Here is a 21,589-nt window from a genome sequence, read left to right as displayed (position 1 = left end):
AGCAGGGAGGTCTGTTTCTGGAAGGGGGTACAGAAAGCAGCCTGGGCGCCACGTGGCCAGCCCCCTCAGGAGGGGAGGCGCAGACCTCTCTCTGCCCTGCGGCGAGGCCAGGCCACCCCCGGGCTGAGTGGCCACAGGTCCAGCGTTGTCACTTCGCTCTCTGAAGGGATAAGTCAAACCCCAAGGACAGTGAATATGCAGGAAACACGGTGCCAGCGCTCGAGGCTATGTGACTGTGCAGCCCCGCGGGGCTGGTCACCGCTCTGATCCCATCCTGCCGTGGCAAACGAGACTACACCCACTTCCAGGCTGCATGAATCCCCCGCCCCAGGCAACTCTTGCTACTCCCTGGGCAGGTTCTCATGTCCCACTTGAAGGTAGTAAAGCTTTTCTCTCCCCTCTTTGGTCCAAAGACATCACCTCCTTATATCTGTGCCTTGAAAAGGCTCTCCCTAAAAGGCTTTCTCATCCAGACAGAGTTTATGAAGAACCAGCTTCTTTATTTGTCTCTAAATCTGCAGCTTGATATTACCTTTCCCCAAGACTCAAGTCGAAATGAAAAAGGATTACTTTATATTTACTTCCATCTTTCATGAAAGAAACTAATTTTGAGAAAGAAAGTCCCTACAATGTGAAACACGTTCCCTCCCTTCAAACCCTCTGAGGGGCAGAGGCGAAGCTAGGAGGCCTGCGTGCTGTTTCATCTCCTCTGTCTGGCAGGCACCGCTTCTCATCGTGCTTTTGAGCGTCACCTTCCTTCAGCACTCTCCTCCACTCTAGTTGTGCGCTCCTGTTAGAAGAGAATTTTCAAGCCGAGCATGGAGCAGGACACCTTGGGTAATGAATGGCTCTGAGGGTTTGCTGAGTGTGTTATTTAATTAGTGGCACTTGTGTCTGGAGTGTCTATGACTCCATAGTTGAATAAAAGGTGTATTTGCTGAGGGATTACAGACAAACACTCAAGAATTGTCACAGTGAGAATCTGTCGGGGTTCAGCACATTTAACAGACTAATGGGGTTATTATTATTTTTTTCCCTTTCCACACTTTAAAAGGTACTGAGGTTGATAGAACTCTTTCCCCTTTGCCTTGTGTGTGAGCTGAGATTACAATCGAAAAAAAAATCCTTAGGGGAATGGATAAAAGTCTATAACCTGAAGCAGAGCCTCTCACCAAAAACAGAGATGACGTGTTTAATGTTGTATTGCTGAGAAACTGATGGTCAAATAGGTTATGGTTTACCTGTTACTCATAAAGAACTGAACTGCATGCAAGTTGTATATGGCACCCAAAGAGCAAGGGTTCCAAACCCTTGAAGAAGACACCCCTGCAGGGTGTAGGGAACAGAGGCCGTTGCCCACTACCCTGTGTCTCCTGAGGGTCTAGTGCTGAGAGTAGAATGCAGATGGTGAGAAGACAAAGAGGACGCAGCCCAGACAGAGGCGCCGGCCGCCCGCACGGGGGCATCTGTGTGACCCCGCCGCGGTGTATGTTCAGACGGACTGTAAATACAAAGGGTTGAGTCGTAATCCTGTGTGCACCTGGGCAGCTGATATCCGATCTCCAGGCCACGGTCTCTTCCTTTGTAAAACAACAGGTTGAATTATATGTTCTTTAAAGTCCCTTCCAGCCCAAAGATGCAGTCGCTGATTTTTCTCAGTAGAGAGAAGGAAGCTTTCTGCGCCTCTGATAGAGCTGATCGCTCACTTTGGGGATGTAAGGGCCATTTAGTCCAGGACAAGACCCCCTGAGGGTGGGAGGGCATATGCAAGGCCCCCTACATGAGGGCTAGAAGGCTCAGCTCTACTCCAGAGCTCAGCGGGATGGTCCAGGGGATGGGGCCTTGGCCTGGGGCCTATCTCCCCCGCTCTGTCCCTCCCACTGCAGACCTCGCCACCCTGGCAGACAGTGGGGACAGAGGGTCAGGAGGCTCAACTGGAGCGAGGTGAGGGGCCCCAAGGCTGCTCTTTCCTGGGTGGGAGGGAAACCCGTCCATCCAGGGTGTCAGCTGGCCAGTTGCTGTGCTCAGGGGTGTGCATGCCTGCGTGTGGAAAACTCCTTTCATCTTCCCATAAGTCCCATGGGGTGGATATCAGAGCCCCAGTTTACAGCTGGAACAAGGTCACACAGTAAGTGGGACTGGACCCAGACCCACCTAACTGCGGAGATCAGCCCCTTCTCAACACTGCAGTGTCCAGCGTGGTGGCAGCCAGCAGGCACACATGGGTAACAAGCCCTGACAGACGGGGCTCATCTGAATGGAGGCTGGGGAAACAGTAGATGTCTACTGGCCTTCGAAGACTGGCTCTAAGCAAAGAACATGACGCACCACATTTTTTATACTTACATAATTTTCATATTATGATTTTTTATATTATTAAGATAGTGAAGTGATAATATTTGGATATATGGGGTAAATGTATTAACACTAATTTGTCCTTAATCTCAGAGAAGGAAATGGCAACCCACTCCAGTATTCTTGCCTAGAGAATCCTGTGGATGGAGGAACCTGATGGGCTGCTGTCTATAGGGCTGCACAGAGTTGAACACGGCTGAAGTGACTTTGCATGCACTGAAGAAGGAAATGGCAACCCACTCCAGGATTCTTGCCTGGAGAATCCCAGGGACGGCAGAGCCTGGTGGGCTGCCATCTATGGGGTCGCACAGGGTCGGACATGACTGAAGCAACTTAGCAGCAGCAGCAGTCCTTCATCTGGCTTCTGGAAGATGGCAAAGGACATGTGTAGCTCACATTCTCATCCTGTTGGTCAGCATGGCTCTGAGACAGTAGCCCAGGGCCCAGGCTCTGGAAACACAGGGAAGCTGGTCAGGGGGCAAGGGGAGACCTGGGAATGTCTACAGAGTTGATTTAGTATTTAAGCACCTGGGCTCTGCACTCAAGATAGGCCTCGGACTTATTAGATGTGTTTTCTTTATCAAATTACCTTGCCCCTCTGGGCCTCAGTTCCATCGTCTACAAAACAGGAAAATAGCATCTATGTCACAGAATTGTTATGAAGACTAAAGATGATACAGGGGAGGCACTTAGCATAGTACCTGGCCCAGAGAAAGGTCGAGAACTACAGAACCACTGTCCCTCATTCATGCCCTCGGTGTTTCTGAGCACCCATGAGATGGCAGGGGCTGTTCTGAATGCCAGAGAGAATGACCCTGTCCTCAGACGCTTGCTAGTGGAAGATGCAGACAAACAAATGAGTCTGTGATATGATGACAGGTGGCGCTGAGCACTATGAAGCAAAATGAGGCAAGTTTAAGGAGGAAATGGGGCTCTGCTTGAGACTGGGCACTTGAGGAAGGCCTTTCTGAGTGGGTGGACATTTGAGTTGAGTACTGAAGGGAAGAAGGAAAGAAAAGAATTCCAGGCATGGGGGCCCAAAAATGCCAGGGCCCTGAGGTGGGAGCTTCTGTGATATAACCTCATAAAAGCAAGGAAGCCGGAAAGCTGGAAGCAAGAGTTGGGGGAGCGCTGGGGCTGTGAGACTGGATTTTATCCCAAGTCACTGGCTATGGCTATACGGCCCACTGTGATTAGGCCTGGCTGGCTTTACAAAGCACGGGGAAGGGACATGATCCGATGGCCCATGAAAAGGATTGCAATCTTAACAGATTTATTATTTTAATATGTTCATTATTTTTTTATGACCTTGGGTGAGTTTGAGGGTTTGTTTTTGTAGTTTTAGTCGCTAAGTCATGTCCCATTCTTTTGTGTCCCCATGGACCACCATCCACCAGGCTCCTCTGTCCATGGGATTTCCCAGGCAAGAATACTGGAGTGAGTTGCCATTTCCTTCTCCACAGGATCTTCCTGGCTCTGGCTACATTGGCAGGTGGATTCTTTACCGCTGAGCACCATGTAAACCCTGATTGAGGGTATAGATGTGCATTTTAAGAGTCACAGTTGACAGTTAAAATGAGATAGTCTATATAAAGAAGGTATATTTTTAACTGCAGTATCATGAAACCTCACCCCTAATGAGAGGAGTTCTTAGGCTTTACTGAAAATAATTTTCTGTTAAATTCTTACACTACTTTTCATTTCCATGAAGTATCATTCTTTTGAAAGATTAAAGAAATAAAAATTAACCACAAACAATATCTTCAAACTTAAGAAAAAAAAAAAAGAAAAAAAACCCAACTGGTCAACTTCCCCAATAGATAACAGATCCTTAAAAAGAGAGTAATAAAGCAAACCCTTGATAGGGGTGTCACAGATAAATGCTGATGCACTTCACTGCACATATCCCTTGTTCAAATTGATAACTCCGGAATCTGCAGGAGTCACAGAGAGATAAGAGAGGGCGCAGAGTTCTGAGAGGATCCCTGAGTGGCCCAGACTGGCATTCTGCCTCTTAGAATGCTCCCCTTTCCCATAGCTCTCCGTGACTCTGGCTTATCATTTCTAATTAAAAAAAAAAAATGACTCTTGCAATATCATCGGCTTTCATTTCTTCAAAACAATACCGCCCCATCAGCTTACAGCTCAGAATGTCCACAGTTCTATACTATATTTTTTGGAGCCTCACTGGAATTTGGTATGGAGCGCTAGCAGAGGAAAATTGCTAAGAACATCTAATTACATTCTAAGTCATTTTTTTGGTCTGTCTTAAAGGAATGAAAATGATCTGCCGGTTTTTATAGCCCTTCTTGACCTAAAGATATCTGCTGGCGGAAAGAGAATCCTCAACTGGGCTCTTTTAATGCTTTAATTATTACGTGATCTATCATCTTATGCACTGACTTGCACACTTGGAAAAATCTCTTAAAGATGCATTAAAATTGATTGGCTAATCCTAGACCATGGGGGTGGCTCTTGGAGGGCATGTAATTGTCCGTGGGCATGGGAGGTGAGACAGGATTGACACCAAGTCAGCTACATCACGATGGGATAAGGGAGGGAAATGGATCTGGCCCCAGGCAGGGTTGACACTGCACTGCTGACTTGCTCAGAGTGCAGTCACATGCGCTCCCAGTTGCTGCCAGAATTCCTCTCCTCAGTTTATCTTTTGGCTCCCTTTCCTCTGGAGGCTTCTCCTGCATTTGCTTTTCCAAATGAGGAGCAAGATGACTGCCAGAAGCCTGAAGTCTAGTCCATGTCACCCCTGAGTCCACACACCACATGGCAGAGAAGCTACCTTGGCTAACTGGTCAAGCACAGCACCTACAGCTGTGCTTTCTGGATGAGATTAGCAGTACCGAGCCCCATGTCTGCTACACCTGTCCTATTTTCTGCTTGACCCTCTCAACAGTTTTCTAAATGTTTTGAAATCCAAGGGCTAATTACAGATCCTTGGTGAAAACCCCCTAAGGTAAGGTAAGGTGAAGTTGCTCAGTTGTGTCTGATTCTTTGCGACCCCGTGGACTGTAACCTACTAGGCTTCTTCATCCATGGGATTCTCCAGGCAAGAATACTGGAGTGGATTGCCACTGCCTTCTCCAGGGGATCTTCCCGACCCAGGGATCGAACCCGGGTCTCCCACATTGGAGGCAGACGCTTTAACCTCTGAGCCACCAGGAAAACCCCCTATCTCTAAAGAAAACTCGAAACTGAAGGTCTTGAATGGAGCCCTTGGGAGTCCTCACTGATCCCAAGAATACAGCATGTTGTGCATTATGGTCCAGGGTTGAGAAACTGTGATCCACTGTCTTCATCAAATGCAGTTGTATCTTCCAGGCAAATATTCAGCCCATAATTGTTGTTGCCAAGGGAACCAGGGCACCACTGTCTCTTTGGCAGGGTGGTTGTGATAAGTGGATAAAGTGACCTACAAAGCCCCCAGCACAGAAATCACCGAATACTGGTACTTTTCCTGAAGTTAGTGAGGAAGCAAGAGTACGCTATATGCATCTCGGCTTCATCGTACAACTCCTGTGTTTAGTTAGCTTGAATTTACGCAGGGCAGGACATTTCTATACAGAGAACCACCAATTTTAGTGTAAAGGTAAGAGTGGGCTCCAGAGTCAGACGGCCTGGGTGGCCCTAACTCTCCATGTATAACCTGGGAGTCCTGGGAAAAGTCCCAGAGCAACCTTAAGCTTCAGTTTCTACATCTGAACACTGGGACCGTCCTAGAGGATGGCTGTGGGATTTCACTGAGATAAAACCTGTGAAGTGCTTCGAATAACTTGCCCATAATGAGCTCGCCATAAGTGGTATCCTCAAGGATCATGAACAACGAAGCATCGTCTGTGCTGGTTTTTCCTGCTCAGCTCCTGAAATGATGATTTTCTAGGCCAGTGCGGTCCCTTCAAGTCTGGGAGGGTGGCCAAGAGGAGAATGGACTCAGATGCAGGAATGTTAACTGAATGTAGGGTCCGGCTGCTCGCTGCTCAAAAGCCAATAAAGAGGCCAGGTTGGTGCAAAGGAAACTTTGCTTTATTTTAGAGGCTGGCAACCTGGGGGCAGGCTCCTATCCAAAGGCCGACTCCCCGCCCCTCGGCAACCCCCAGTGACCACCAGCGAAGAGCTTTACAGACAGAGGGAGGGGCTACATGCAGAAACAGCACAGTCAGCTCTGGCAGCCATGCTTGCCGTCGGTCATCGGTGGTCTGATCAGTGTCATCTCGACTGTCTTAAGTGCAGTCAATCTTCAGTTCCAGGGTCGGTGTGTTTCCATTTCCTTGAAGCCAGTTCTTGAAACTGGCAGCTTATGCCATGGCTACAGTCCGGTCATCGTGTAGTTAACTTCTTCCACCTGGCGGGGGTTTCAATATCTGTAAGACAGCTCACAGAATTTTATCTATAGCAGTGGAAGAGCTAAAGGCTCCTGACTTCGTTTACAGACTCAACTTGTTTTGACCCATTTGACTGTTTTCCTTTGTTTTGGCATTTTCGCATTTCTCTGATTAAACGTATTCTTTGGCTAAAGTTTTCTTCACAGACAAAAGGCAGGCTGAGGATATGGGGTTGAAGGGGGCAGGGTGGAGCATATAACCCTGCTCTGTTTCAGGAGCAAAGTGTCTGTGAAGATTATATGCGACAACTGTGCTTTTCTGTTTAAACTTATTCTGGAATAACTGAATATCCAGCCAGCAGTTAGGCCATACATTAGAATCAATCTCTTCCTGCCTCTTCTTTTCTCCTTAACTCAAAATTTTTCATGTATCTGTTTCATATATAGCCCTTTTTTATCACTGAAATATGGGTTTCCCTGGTGACTCAGATGGTAAAGAATCCACCTGCAATGCAGGAGACTCGGGTTCAATCCCTGAGTTGGGAAGATCCCTGGAGAAGGGAATGGCAATCCACTCCAGTATTCTTGTCTGGAGAATCCCATGGACAGAGGAGCCTGGTGGGCTGTAGTCCACGGGGTCCCAAAGAGTCAGACACGACTAACAATAACTGTGAAATATAACAGATGCAGAAAAGTGTTTATATATACACACACACACACACTATATATATATATATAGCTTATAGAATGAATATTAAAGCAAACGTGTTTCGCCACCACCGTGACAAGGAATAGAACACTGCCAGCCCTTCCACCCTCCCAGCCCACACTCCTCTTCTGAATCACAGGCTCCTTGCCTCCTCCACAAAGATAACCACTGGGCTGACTTTTATGGTGATGGAGTCTTTGCTTTCCTTTATAATTTTACTCCCTAAATGGATGTATCTCTAAACACTGTGATTTTGTTTTGCCTGTTTGTGAACTTGATTCGGACACAATAACACAGTATGTGTTCTTTGTGTTTCTGTTGTTCTACATTCTTGCAGACACTTGATATTGTCAGTCATTTAAAATTTTGGCTATTGTGGGTATACAGTAGTATTTCATTGTGTTTAAACTATGCTTCCCTGATGACTAAAGATTACTGGCCAGTCCAAGACCAATTTTCTACAAAGTGCATATTCAAATCGTTTTGTAGTTTCCACTGGGCTGTTGACGTTCTCTAAGTGGCTTATACATTTTTTTTTCTTTTTCTCTAAAAATACTGTCTTGTGGATACTGGCCTTTCATTGTTCATAATGTGGCAAATACCTTCTCCCACTCTGTATCTTGCATTTCTCACTCTTACTCTCTCTTAATGGTGTTTTTGATAAAACAAAATTAATTTGAATGTAGTCGTTTATCCATCTTTTTTATAATAATGCTTTTGTATCCTATTTAAAAAGTCTTTCCCTATAGCATGACCATGATAATATTTTCCTACATTCCCTTCTAAAGTTGCACTTCAGACTTTGAACTATAATCCACCTGGAATTGACTTTTGCATATGGTATGAGGTGGGATATAGTTTCATGAGTTTTCTACACGGATATCCAATTTTTCCAGAATAATTTATTGGAAAGATTTTCCTTTCCCCATAGTTCTTGGATGTCATTTTTATCTTCTGTCAAGCGTTTATATATGCCTGGATCTGTTTCTGGGCTTTCTGTCTTGTTTCATCAGTCTGTCTATCCTTTTTCCAGCATCATGCCCTCTTAGCTTTTGTAGCCCTGTAACAAGTCAGTATCTTTTAGAGTAAACCCTCCTGTGCTTCTTTTTTTTTTTTTTAATAGTCTCAGGCTACATTTCCATAAGCATTTTAGAATTAACGTTTAAACTGACAAAAAAAGAAAAAAAAATAAACCCATTACCACCAACAAAAATTACAGGAATTTTGATGTAACACTGAATTTATAGGTAAATCTGAGAAGACTTGAGTCTTTATAAAATTGAGTACTCTTATCTCCATTTATTTAATTCCTCAGTAATGATTCTTAGTAACATTTTATGGTTTTCTACCTAGAAACTTGCATAAATTTTCTTATTTTTTGGTATTTGATTTCTGATGTTAATATAAGCCAATTTTAATCCTTTTCGTATTCTGTGTGGCTGTTATGGATTGTGTCCTTCCAAAATTCACACGTTGAAGCTCTAACTCCCAATGTAACAGGACACATGGCCTTTAGGAGGTAATCGGGTGTAGATGAGGTAGAGGCCCCATGATGGGATTTGTGTACTTTCAAGAAGAGTGAAATTGAAGTTCACTCTCTTCCTCACATGAGGACACATTGAGCAGGTGGCCGGCTGCAGACCAGGAGGAGGGCTCTTGCCAGAACCCAGATGTACTGGCACCCTTATCTTAGACTTCCAGCCTCCAGCACTGTAAGGGGTAATTATGTTTTATTTAAGCTACCCAGTCTATGGCATTCTGTTATGGCAGGCTGAGCTACAACAGTAGCTGAGAAATTCAGAACTTAATAGAGGCCTTGCTAAGCTTTCTGGTTAATTTTAATCGTCTCTCAGGACTTTCTTTGGAACATTCTGCATGTATCATTTTGTCTATGAGTAACAGCAGTCTTGTCTAACTCAATGAAACCAAGTCATGCTGTGTGGGGCCAACCAAGACTGGCGGGTCATGGTGGAGAGGTCTGACAGAATGTGGTCCACTGGAGAAGGGAATGGCAAACCACTTCAGTATTCTTTCCTTGAGAACCCCATGAACAGTATGAAAAGGCAAAATGATAGGGATACCAAAAGAGGAACTCCCCAGGTCATTAGGTGCCCAATATGCTACTGGAGATCAGTGGAGAAATAACTCCAGGAAGAATGAAGGGATGGAGCCAAAGCAAAAGCAATACCCAGTTGTGGATGTGACTGGTGATAGAAGTAAGATCCAATGCTGTAAAGAGCAATATTGCATAGGAACCTGGAATGTCAGGTCCATGAATCAAGGCAAACTGGAAGTGGTCAAACAAGAGATGGCAAGGGTGAACGTTGACATTCTAGGAATCAGCAAACTAAAATGGACTGGAATGGGTGAATTTAACTCAGATGACCATTATATCTACTACTGCGGGCAGGAATCCCTCAGAAGAAATGGAGTAGCCATCATGGTCAACAAAAGAGTCCGAAATGCAGTACTTGGATGCAATCTCAAAAATGACAGAATGATCTCTGTTCGTCTCCAAGGCAAACCATTCAATATCACAGTTATACAAGTCTATGCCCCAACCAGTAATGCTGAAGAAACTGAAGTTGAATGGTTTTATGAAGACCTACAAGACCTTTTAGAACTAACACTCAAAAAAGATGTCCTTTTCATTATAGGGGACTGGAATGCAAAAGTAGGAAGTCAAGAAACACCTGGAGTAACAGGCAAATTTGGCCTTGGAATGCAGAATGAAGCAGGGCAAAGACTAATAGAGTTTTGCCAAGAACATGCACTGGTCATAGCAAACACCCTCTTCCAACAACACAAGAGAAGACTCTACACATGGACATCACCAGATGGTCAACACCAAAATCAGATTGATTATGTTCTTTGCAGCCAAAGATGGAGAAGCTCTATACAGTCAACAAAAACAAGACCAGGAGCTGACTGTGGCTCAGATCATGAACTCCTTATTACCAAATTCAGACTCAAATTGAAGAAAGTAGGGAAAACCGCTAGATCATTCAGGTATGACCTAAATCAAATCCCTTATGATTATACAGTGGAAGTAAGAAATAGATTTAAGGGTCTAGATCTGATAGATAGAGTGCCTGATGAACTATGGAATGAAGTTCGTGACATTGTACAGGAGACAGGGATCAAGACCATCCCCATGGAAAAGAAATGCAAAAAAGCAAAATGGCTGTCTGGGGAGGCCTTACAAATAGCTGTGAAGAGAGGCAAAAAGCAAAGGCGAAAAGGAAAGATATAAGCATCTGAATGCAGAGTTCCAAAGAACAGCAAGAAGAGATAAGAAAGCCTTCTTAAATTAAAAGATGCTTACTCCTTGGAAGAAAGGTTATGACCAACCTAGATAGTATATTCAAAAGCAGAGACATTACTTTGCCGACTAAGGTCCATCTAGTCAAGGCTATGGTTTTTCCTGTGGTCATGTATGGATGTGAGAGTTGGACTGTGAAGAAGGCTGAGCGCCGAAGAATTGATGCTTTTGAACTGTGGTGTTGGAGAAGACTCTTGAGACTCCCTTGGACTGCAAGGAAATCCAACCAGTCCATTCTGAAGGAGATCAGCCCTGGGATTTCTTTGGAAGGAATGATGCTAAAGCTGAAGCTCCAGTACTTAGGACACCTCATGTGAAGAGTTGACTCATTGAAAAGACTCTGATGCTGAGAGGGATTGGGGGCAGGAGGAGAAGGGGGCGACCGAAGATGAGATGGCTAGACGGCATCACTGACTCGACGGACATGAGTCTGAGTGAACTCAGGGAGCTGGTGATGGACAGGGAGGCCTGGTGTGCTGCGATTGATGGGGTCGCAAAGAGTCGGACACGACTGAGCGACTGAACTGAACTGAACAGCAGTTTTATTCTTTCCTTTTTAATCCTTCTAAGTTTTTTATGGCCCTTGCTTTACTGCACTAGCTGAGACCTTGCGTAGTCTGCGAAACAGCAGGGCTAATGGCAAATATTCTTATCTCATTTGTAATCGCAGATGAATAGTGTTCAACATTTCATCCTTAACTATGAATCCCTTCCTAGATCAAGTTTTTCTAGAACTTGTATATTTATTAAGTTGGAGGTTGGCTTCTGTCTTTTCTTTTCCAGCATCTCCTGAGATGATCGCATCATTTGCTCTTTATTGGCCTGGTGAAAGGCGTGAGATTAGTCTAATGTGAAACATGTTGTGTTGGTCATAATCGCTCATCCTTTTCATAGACTCTGCGCACACACATGCAGCTTATCGGTATCCCTGTCTATCTACCCACAAGGTATCAGGACAGTGGCATCTGTGTTTCCACGTGCAATTAGTCTAGATTTGCTTTCTGTTATGTTCTTGTCAGGTTCATGTGTAAGGGAACTCATCCAACAAACTGAGAATTGGGAGAGGTTTTCTTTTTTTTTTCCTTTTTTCTGCCAGAATTTGTTCCAGCAGTCATAAGATTCTCGCTGAAAATCTTACTCAGATTCTTCTTTCTTAATTGTGTCATAGAATTCACCAGTTATCTGGGCCCAACACTGTCTTTGTGAGGTGGGTTTTGGTTCAAGTTTTAGTTCAGGTTTGAGTTCTTTCAGTTCAGTCGCTCAGTCGTGTCTGATTCTTTGTGACCCCATGGACTGCAGCACACCAGGCTTCCCTGTCCATCACCAATTCCCAGAGCTTGCTCAAACCCCTGTCCCTTGAGTCGGTGATGCCATCCAACCATCTCATCCTCTGTCATCCGCTTCTCCTGCTTTCAGTCTTTCCCAGCATCAGGGTCTTTTCTGACTATTGAGTTCTGTAATAGTTATCAAACTATTCATATTTTACTTTTTACTTTGTGTCACTTTGGGTAAAATAGAAATATGAATTTAAACCCAACTTTTGAATTCATTGGTCTAAGATTATTCATTATATGCTCTTCTCCTTTTTAATGAGTGCAATAACCAGGAAGGTGTTTAGGATTTAGCATAACTTTTTAGCTTTTTTCCCAAAAAAAGCATAAAAGTCATAATCACAAAGTAAATTACCCTCTAGATATGGGGAAAAGAGAACCCTCTTGCACCGGCGGCGGGAATGTAAATTGATGCAGCCACTACGGGGAACACTATGGAGGTTCCTTAAAAAACTAAAAGTAGAAGTACCGTATGACCCAGAAGTCCCACCACTGGGCATATACTCTGAGGAAACGATAATTCAAAGAGATACATGCACCACAATGTTCATGGAGCGCTATTTACAATAGCCAGGACATGAAAGCAACCTAAATGTCCATCAAGAGCGGAATGGATAAAGAAGATGTGGGACGTATATACAGTAGAATATTACTTGGCCACTAAAAGGAACGAAATTGGGTCATTTGTAGTAACCAGAAAATCAGAGTAAAGCCAGTCAGAAGAACAGATATGTGCATTAACACATACATACAGAATATATTAAAAAGGGTACAGATGCCTATTTGTAAGGCAAAAGCAGAGACAGAAGTAGAGAGTGGGCATATGGACATAGCAGGGGGAAGAGGAGTGGGGGGCGGACTGGAAGAGGTGATATATATACGCTTCTGTGTGCAAAGCAGCTGGCGGGGAGCTGCGGGGCAGCAGGGAGCTCTGCTCGGCGCTCCGTGATGATCCAGAGGGGTGGGATGGTGGGGTGGGACAGAGACTCAAGTGGGAGGGGAGGCACTTCATTAAGTATACTTTCCAAGCAGGACTATGGAGTGGGTTGCCACACCTGCCTGCAAGGGATCTTCCTGACCCAGAGATAAACCCCCGTCTCTTGTGTCTCTTCCACTGGCAGGCAGGCTCTTTACCACCAGTGCCATCCAGGAAGCTGCTCCCTTTCTCTAATTATTGCTCCTTGGAAAGTAAGCTTTTCTTTTTTTTCTTCTTACTATTAAATCTAACAAACTACTCTGGTTTTCTGCAGTTGTACCATGATGTGCCTAGGTGTGCATTCTACACCCCCACTCTGGGTTTGGAGTGTTCTTGAATTTTTGGATTGGTGACTTGAAAAATTCTCAGCTGCTATCTATTTAAGTATATCTTCCACTAGAATTCTATTTTGGAATTCTGCATATCTATTAGACTTTCTCAGTGTATTCTATACTTCTGACCTCTCATATTTTTGCCACTCTCCTTTCATGGTTCTTTGGAATATTTTCATTTTGTTGTTGTCCAGATGCTAAGTTGTGTCTGACTCTGTGCGACCCCATGGGCTGCAGCATGCCAGGCTTCTCTGTCCTTCACTACCTCCTGGAGCTTGCCCAAAGTCATGATCATTGAGTTGGTGATGCCATCCAACCATCTCATCCTCTGTCATCCCCTTCTCCTCCTACCCTCAATCTTTCCCAGCGTCAGGGCCTTTTCCAGCAAGTCAGCTCTTCACATCAGGTGGCCAAATACTGGAGCTTCAGCACCTTCCAATGAATATTCAGGGTTGATTTCCTTTAGGATTACATGGTGTGGTCTCCTTGCTGTTCAGGTGCCTCTCAAGAGTCTTCTCCAACACCACAGTTAGAAGAAAGTATTAATTCTTTGATGCTTGGCCTTCTTTACAGTCCAACTCTTACATCCATACATGACAACTGAAAAAGCATAATTTAGACTATATGGACCTTTGTTGGCAAAGTGATGTCTCTGCTTTTTAATATGCTGTCTAGGTTTGTCATAGCTTTTCTTCTAAGGAGCAAGTGTCTTTTAATTTCATGGCTGCAGTCACCATTTGCAGTGATTTTGGAGTCCAAGAAAATGAAATCTGTCACTGTTTTTCCACTTTTTCCCCATCTATTTGAGATGAAATGATGGGACCAGATGCTGTGTTTTCATGGCTCATCTGTAAGTTCACTAAATCTCTTCTTGCCTGCCAAACTCAGGCTGCTAAATTCAATCACTGAGTTACTGTATTTTTCAGTTACAGAATTTCTATTTGGTTCTTTTTCACATCATCTCTGTATTTTTAATAGATTCTAGCTTTCTGCGGAATTTTTTTTGAGGGGGGCATAATCTAGTCCTTTTCATTCCAAAAGAAAGTAAACAGATTTATTTTAATGGCTGTCTGGTGATTCTAACCTTGTTTATATTAAATTGCCTCCTCATAAGTTGTGCGTGCATATGTATACTGGTATTGGACATTTCATTTGAAAATATTTATAGACATAATTTAAGATTTTGGATGGTATTATTTTCTTCCAGAGGTAGTTTTTTCTTTGCTTATTCCAGGAATTGAATGGGACTAGCAAATCAGAATCCCATTAATTCAGTGTCTGGTCTGTTTAGTAATAGAAACGAAAGTCACACTGCTTTCTTGGTGGTCTCAAAACAGCCTGCCCTACAGGTCTTATTCTTTAATTACTTCTTGAACTAATTTCTTACCACTCAAACATTTCCGTAATTTATTGTCTCTAAAGTGTAATAGAGAGGGAACATAACGCGTCTACGCGTTGGCGTAGCCGATGGGCCCTCGCAGTTTTCATGGCTCACCACTCATTATAAATTGGAGGTAGTGGAACAAACTGCAGTGTCTTTTGGATCCTCAGAGAAGAAATAAATCCAGAAGGAGCACAATTTAGAGCTGCTTTTTAGCATATCCTGCATTGTTTGGTTGCGAGCCTACATGATTTTGCGAGCCCACATGATAACTTGGTTAGTGCCGTGGAATGTCAGAATAATGGAGCACTTCCTATATAAGAGGTGGCTGAGGGACATTTTTGGCACAGGATGGAGTGAACTGCGTAAATATTAGCTATTATTGAAAGATGAGTCAAAGATGATTCAGGTGAATTTTCATAGCTTTTCTTCATATTAACCCCCCATGACCTCTAGGAGGGTCTTCTGTGCTCCCCCACCTTCCTTTACAGCAGAGACAAAGACAGAACACGAGAAGCGGAAGAGAAGAGAAGCAAGTAGCCAAGGAAGAGTCTTGGGAGTGGGTGGGTATTTGTAGAAGGTTTTGGCCTTATGGGGCTATGCAGACTGACCTGTGATAAATCATCCGTTTCTGGAAACGAGATGAGGATAAGGATGATGGTGATGATAGACTTTGTCATCTCACAAGATACAAGTAAAGCTTGAAACTTAAAAAAGTTCCTTTTCGGCATTTGGACTGCAGTGTTCTAACGACTCTGTGCTGATGGATTGTGTAGTTCCAAGATTCAGAAGGGTTAAAATTGACTTATGGACAGGAGTCATTTCTATGAACAGTTGAATTAAATCTCAGATGAACAATTCTATTGATTCTTTAGCCCTTAGAGGCCTGGAAAGCTTCTGCTTGAACTATTGGGTATATTTTATAGAGAGCTAGATCTTGGTAAAACATTTAAAAAATAATGAAACTGAACTAAAAACCCATTTTGGAACTATGAGGCGGACTTATTTCAAAGAATGTTTCTAAAAGGGAGGGTTAAAGTATAACTAAATGGTTTTTCCTTGGAGTTATGATAAAATTATTTAGTGGGATGTTGTTGCTCGGTCACTCAGTCGCGTCCAGCTCTTTGTGACCCCGTGGACTGCAGCACGCCAGGATTCCCTGTCCTTCACCATCTCCTGGAGTTTGCTCAAACTGATGTCCATTGAATCAGTGATGCCATCCAACCATCTCATCCTGTTTCCCCCTTCTCCTCCTACCCTCACTCTTTCCTGGCATCAGGGTCTCTTCCGTTGAGTCAGCTCTGTGCATCAGGCGGCCAAAGTATTGGAGCTTCAGCTTTAGCATCAGTCCTTCCAATGAATTTTCAGGACCGATTTCCTTTAGGACTGACTGGTTTGGTCTCTTTGCAGTCCCAGGGACTCTCAGGAGTCTTCTCTAGCACCACAGTTTGAAAGCACCAATTTCTGGTGCTCAGTGTTCTTTAATGGGATATTAGATTTTATTATTTTGAAAGTCTCTATGATTCTGTGGTTTATTACTCCCAGTTTAGATCACAGGGACTTGATTTATATTTAGCTAATCCAAATAACTGAATTTTAAAATCCCTGCTACTGAAATTTGGTTCTGTAAACATACTCTACACAGAAGGAAGGGAGAGGCAGCATAATTCAGTAGAAATATGCACAGCAGAGGAAGAAAAAGCAAACTGAACTATCTTTCCTTGCTTTACTTAAGGTGATGGATCCTTTATCTAAAGAGCTTTAGAACATCATACTAAAGTATCAGGGCAAGGGGGCATGTCTTACTCTCTTCAAGTATCAATTTGGGGATGGGCTCAAAGAGTGATGGCAACGACTTTCACTGGTATTGATGATGCCCCAACATGGGCCTTGCCTTGAAGGTTTAGCACTGAACTGGCCAAGGAGCTGAAGCTACTCTTCTTCCTTCACAAGGAAATAGGAGTACTCTGACCTGCTCCTTGGGTCTTTTTCATGGGAGGCTGCAGAGCTGAGAGGACACCCTCGTGGAGGAGGCTAAGATCTTTTTTAAGTGGATGGGGTAGATTTCAAAAGGTATAATTGAGTGATCAGAACATGTACTCAGTAAGTAAACCTGTCCTTTCTTGTCCACCTCGACTGTCCATGAGTATGATATGATATGTGTGGTCCAGTGGCTGAAATTATGGTGATTTTTCAAAAATTCTAGTGTCAAGATTTTGCTTTGACAGTGTATCTGTAGCTACTAATCATGCTGTTTTGGGCTGACTCAGTTGCTTTGCAATTGCAGGGCTCTGTTCTGAGTAAATGAGAGGCATCCAATTATCTACAAAATAATGGTGTGCACAGAGGAGGGTTTCATGAATTACAGATGATCTCTGCTGACACAACAGGGTGTGGAGACCCGCTCCACTCTGACTTGCTATCAGAGTCAGGGGCGATGCTGGCAGATTTTATAAAGAACACACCCCACTAAATTCCACCACGGGGAGGGAGTGGGGACAGGAAGTGATAATATACAATGGTGTGTAGAGGCAGCCAACCCAAGAATTAAATACCTAGAGGGAAATTTAAAAAGAAAAAAAGAAACTGTGAAACTGCATTCCAGGAAGGGCTTCCCTGGTGGCTCAGCTGGTAAAGAATCTGCCTGCAATGCGGGAGACCTGGGTTTGATCCCTGGGTTGGGAAGATCCCCTGAAGAAGGGAAAGGCTACCTACTCCAGTATTCTGGCCTGGACAGTTCCATGGACTGTATAGTCCATGGGGTCGCAGTCTCAGACACGACTGAGCAACTTTCTCTTCACTTCAGGAAGGAATGCAAAGTTAGATAAAAAATGCAGATCCACTGCCATCTAATGTGATTTAGAACAAAGACTAAAAGCCATCGCAAAACATCTTCCCAGGAACTCAGCCCTGTGCGGGCAGGCGATGCATAAATTCACCTAAGCAGAGGGCATGTGCTGAATTCCTGGAACCAGAGGATTGCTGACCTCATCAGGGATCTGTCATGTGGACGGTGAGACCACCACGGCTTCATCCACAACCCATAGGCTGTTGCTGGCTCTTCCTCTGAGTGCTGAAGGCAGCATCTGCTTTGTACTATTGCTTAAGCAACTGCCAACTCACAGCCACTCTTCTGCTCAGTCAAGGATTCAGAGTGGCCAAAACACCAAGGCATCCCTCAGGGTTATATGGAAAGATCAGGAAGTCTTCTGCACAACTAAGCCCATGTTGGCAATCTGGCGGTTTCAAGAGGCAGAGGACACAGTTTCTAGTTTGGGAATGTTTGTCTCTGTGGCCATGTGGTGGTCAGGTTGAGGATTAATCCAGGCATACGCATAAGGAAGCTGCAGAACAGGGTTGGTTACTTACTGAGGGGTTGCTAGGTTTTCCCACACCAGACACTATGCAGAGGGTGGTTGCCTGTCACAGTCCCGATTGCTAGCTGGGGCATCTCCGAGCAGACGGCTGCACACGCTGCTCTGCAGGATGCTGGCCACTAAGGCAGATGCGTGGCAAACAAACAGATCCAGTTGGCCCAGAGACTGAGGGTGCCCGTGGGGGCCGTGGGGTGTGGAGCAGGGCTTCCTGCCTGGAGTCCTCCACTTCTCATCCCCAGGGAAGCTCACTCTGGCTTCCCCCATGCACTTGTCTCCTGCCCGTGCTGGGTGAGAGACTCAGGAAGCACTAGCTCAGGGGTAGGAACAGGTCTAGAGTCAGCTTTGTCCAGGTTTGTACTCTGACCTCTACTGCTGTTTTCCCAAGAGGGACATCACTGGTCTAAGATCATTTTAGCTGATGTACATGAAACCCCTCTGTAGGTAATTCTCTTTTAAATCCTTTTGACTAGGGCAAATGGAGAGTCTTGGTTTGGTGCCACCCTCTCTAAGGATGACCAGCCTCTCAGCTTAACAAAGAGAAAGAACCTCAGTCTGGTAGCTCCAGGCAAGCAGCTGTGCAGAGATGGAATTCATCAGCACTATTTCTCTTTTATATTTATGCTTAACTTCTAATGATAAGTAATATTCATTTCTCTTGTGGCTAAGATAGGAAGTTTAAGATAAACTGATTTTTAAAAGTGAATCAGGTAAATAGTAAGTGGTACACAAAGATTGAGAAAAGCAGGCCAAGATGGGAAGAAATGAAATTGGTGAGACACTTACATGCGCAAGGTCCGATGACTTAGGCAGGCGGTCAAATGGTGGAGAAGAGAGGGCAGACAGCCCAGTCGGGAATCAGTGTGGAACATCTTTCAGGCAGAGTGAAGTGGTTGGTTCAGCCAACTAGGGCTGAAGCTAGTTCAGCCCACTAGGGTTCCTGTGGCCCGGCTGCAGCATGACCAGGGAGGCAGGTACCCGAGTGGGTGGGATTGACAGTAATGGTAAGAAAGTCCAGCAGGGGAGGGACGCCCTCACAGAGGAACCAGGGAGGCCAGCAGACCAGGGGAAGAGGCTAAAGACTCAGTTTGGAAGATGCAGGAGAGCTGGGGGAGGGTGGCAGTGCTGACTGGAGCCACAGGCTCGTCTATGCAAGGTGAACAGTAAGAGATGAAGGGAAAGCCCTTGGAGGTGGGGCTGTCTGGGTGCAAATCTGAGCTCCACCGCTTATTAGCCATTTACCTTGCAACAGCACTTAGCATCACTGAGTCTTGTCATCATCTGCAAGGAGGGACAATAAGAGAACCTGCGTTGTCTATCAAGTCTCAGTAATGGTGGTGGTAATCATCCATTTCGGAGCTGAGCCCTGCCGTCCCTGCCTCCCTACATGCTGTGAAGTGTGTGGTCATGCAGAGTGAGCAGCACCAGGGTCTTCAGACTGGCTCTGCCCAACATTGACTTGCTGATGAAGGAATTTTCAGGAAAGCCTGGAGAGGCCAAAGATATCTGGATTTCAGATACTGTGTGAAGTCTAGGTATGTCCATGTCTTGCAGGACAGCCCTATTTATTAACCAACTTCAGAAAGTTCCATGAACCCCGTAAAACTGTAGAAACATTTGGTGTGTCGATACATTTTGAAAAGGGAGGTGAGTGGGTATCAAAGAACCGGGTTAACCAACCCCACGATCAGGTTTCCTGAAAGGAACGTTTCCTTTCCCCTTTGTCACTAAAGAGAACTATACCTGGTCTGTCTCTCATACGATATAGGAGGTGATGCCCTTGGCAAAATCTGTGTTGCTGTTAACTCACTCAGTCGTGTCTGACTCTTTGTGAACCCATGGACTGCAGCACGCCAGGCCTCCCTGTCCATCACTATCTCCCGGAGCTTGCTCAAACTCATGTCCATTGAGTCCCTGATGCCATCCAAACCATCTCGTCTGTCACTCTGCTTTTTCCCAGTAGCATACTGGACACCTCCCGAGCCAGGGGGCTCACCTTCTGGTGTCATATGTTTTTGCTTTTTCATACTGTTCATGGGGTTCTTGAGGCAAGAATATGGAAGTGGTTTGCCATTCCCTTCTCCAGGTGGTGAAATCTTAGGCCTGCGTTTAATCCCTCGCATCCAAGTTACTCATCCTGTGCTCTTTGGCTTCCCTCCATTTCCACTTCCCACATCTGGCTGCTAGGAAAACTAAAGGTGATTTGTTTGGTCTGTAGCCAACATCCTTAAAGAGAGAGATTACTGTGAGTTCATTCAGAAGCCCACAGGCTCTCTGGCAATAGTTGGTGTAACAAGTTAAAGGGAATATCTTTCTGAAAAGACTTACAAGGCAAGCTGATTCACCTGGAAGACAGGCGATGTTAGGCCCCAAGGCAAGACAGAAGCAAAAGCTGACAAAGCAAAGCATTCCAGAAACTCAGGTATGAAGTTTAAATTCTCTTAAACAGTCTAGAAAACACACTGTAAGACAGAATCCTACAACTGAGCAAGCCTCAGGAAGAGCCTGCAGCGTTCCTACCTTGCCCTAGAAGTGCCTGTTATATAAGAAAGCCAGAAAGGGAAAAAAAAAGAAACAAACTCAGCCCAGACAGTGGTGACACCATTTGAAGAGGACACAGAGCCTGCAGAAGAGGAATAGAAAGAGGTCTGTAGTCATGCCCATAGGCCTGTGTTCTTAGGTAAACTAGCTTGGTCCTAAGGTGGGGAGAAAAGGGAAGAAATGGAGAAATGAGAAGGTGAACAGCGGTGGAAAAGATTAAGAATAAAATATCAATTCATATTGATGCATGGCAAAAACCATCACAATATTGTAAAGCATTTATTGTAAAGTGATTATCCTCCAATTAAAATAAATAAAATTTTAAAAAGTCAGCTTCTGCTCCCACCACGATATATCCCTTCAGGCAATTGGGCGCAGAGCTGACAAGGCCAGAGGCAGCAGCGATGTGAGCAATCCCTGGGGGTGTGAGGGGGTGGGTGTTTGATACTGGGTCTCTAAGGGATTAGAGTCCTTTGGCCACCTCTTGCGAAGAGTTGACTCATTGGAAAAGACTCTGATGCTGGGAGGGATTGGGGGCAGGAGGAGAAGGGGATGACCGAGGATGAGATGGCTGGATGGTATCACGGACTCGATGGACGTGAGTCTGAGTGAACTTTGGGAGATGGTGATGGACAGGGAGGCCTGGTGTGCTGCGATTCATGGGGTCGCAAAGAGTTGGACACGACTGAGTGACTGAACTGAACTGAAGGAATTAGAATATTAAAAAGAGGGTGGCAGGGAGAAAGACCAGGAAATGCACATTTATTTTAAACCAACTAAAACAGACTTACATCTCCAAATGAAAATACCACAACCAATGTTTTGTAGCTAAAAACCATGCTCATTAAGTGCTTGATAGAATTTTATATAATGCAATTGCTACCAATATTTGTTCACTAATTGCATTTGTAATTTGTACCTGATCTACTTCA

The 21,589-nt window shown here is 44.7% G+C and overlaps 1 protein-coding gene across 5 annotated transcripts in view; it reads right to left on the bottom strand.

Annotated features, from left to right (window-relative positions):
* FHIT (fragile histidine triad) overlaps positions 1–21,589 on the bottom strand; it is a 1,556,965-nt gene that overhangs the window by 6,447 nt on the left and 1,528,929 nt on the right. The window contains exon 9 of one of the 5 annotated variants that reach the window (XM_018038276.1): positions 6,408–6,731. The exons of 3 other annotated variants lie outside the window; for them this stretch is intronic. The gene's annotated coding sequence lies outside the window, so the exon portion shown is untranslated. Of the gene's footprint in view, positions 1–6,407; positions 6,732–21,589 lie in introns of those variants that run through there. One more of the 5 variants, XM_018038275.1, reaches the window with a different exon arrangement.

Source organism: Capra hircus, chromosome 22, assembly GCF_001704415.2.
Source record: "Capra hircus breed San Clemente chromosome 22, ASM170441v1, whole genome shotgun sequence".
Lineage (NCBI taxonomy): Eukaryota > Metazoa > Chordata > Mammalia > Artiodactyla > Bovidae > Capra > Capra hircus.
The sequence above is the reverse complement of the archived record's forward strand: the minus strand, read 5'-3'. Positions and strand labels throughout refer to the sequence as shown.